Source organism: Petaurus breviceps, unplaced genomic scaffold (genome assembly GCF_028583685.1).
Source record: "Petaurus breviceps papuanus isolate PSGF00001 unplaced genomic scaffold, PetGlider_PUasm1.0 688, whole genome shotgun sequence".
NCBI classification, from domain to species: Eukaryota; Metazoa; Chordata; class Mammalia; order Diprotodontia; family Petauridae; genus Petaurus; species Petaurus breviceps.
Genome location: NW_027186457.1, coordinates 23316249 through 23317365, shown reverse-complemented (window position 1 = coordinate 23317365; position 1117 = coordinate 23316249).

Sequence of the window (1117 nt, the reverse complement as noted above, 5' to 3'; positions counted from 1 at the left end):
GCACTGATTCATAGCAACTGTGAGAAGCAGGCAATACAACTATCATTTCCCCCATTTTGCAGATGAGGGAGGTAAGGTTCAGAGTCTAGGCAGCACATCTAAATCATCCAACTACTAAGCATGGCCGCAGGTATTCTCACTCCAAGCCCAGGGCATTTTGTATGATATCATGCCAACATCTGACCAAGAGGACAGAAACCCAAGACGTGGTGTTGTGTGGTCTTGAATAGGTCACCTAACTTCTGTAAAAAGAAGAATTTACCTCCAAAGTCTTTTCAGCTCTGAATTTATAATCCCACATTTGGGTAAATTGGTATTTCAAACTTGAAAGCATCAACAGAACCTGTTATTTCTGAGGCTGCGTCAACTTGGATTCTGAGTGAGTCAAAGGACCCACTCCTTTGACCAAAGTCCATGAGGAATACAGGGAGCTAAGAACAATCCCTTGGTTGTGGTGAAAGAAGACAAATGTTTAAACTTTGACTACATGGAGACCAAGAATGGGGGGGGGGGGGGGGGGGGGGGGGGGGGGGGGGGGATGTGATAGTACTCTCCAAATCTTGTATTCTCCCTGTTGCATTCATTCCCCGTCCAAACCAGGCTGGTGATTTCGTCAGAGGAGCAAACAAACCCCACGTATGGGGGTTTCCTTTCCTTAGATACAAATCAGCAATTCTACTCTAACAAGCAGTCTGAGAGAGGGGGTTGGGACCCCAAGAGCTTCAGCAATAATACAACTAGTATACTGCATGTTAGAGACAAGAATGGAGCCCAGATTTCCTGACACCAACGTTGGCACTCTATCCATTATGCCAGGCTGCCTCTCAAACATCAATAGTAATAACAGGCATACATGCGGGAATTTTAAATATACAAAATGTTTTAGATATATGGTAACGTATCTGAACCTCGCAAGGACTCTGTAACGAAGGCACTTAAAAGGAATGTTGTGCCTATTTTATAGAGGAGGAAACAGCCCCAGAGAGCTGCATTGACTTGCCCAAGGTTGAACATACACTGGATGTCAGGGGCAATATTCGAACCCAGGCTTTCCTCAGTCCAAGTCTAATACAGACACTCTGCCAAGTTTCCCCCCATATAATTTCCAGCCTATTTT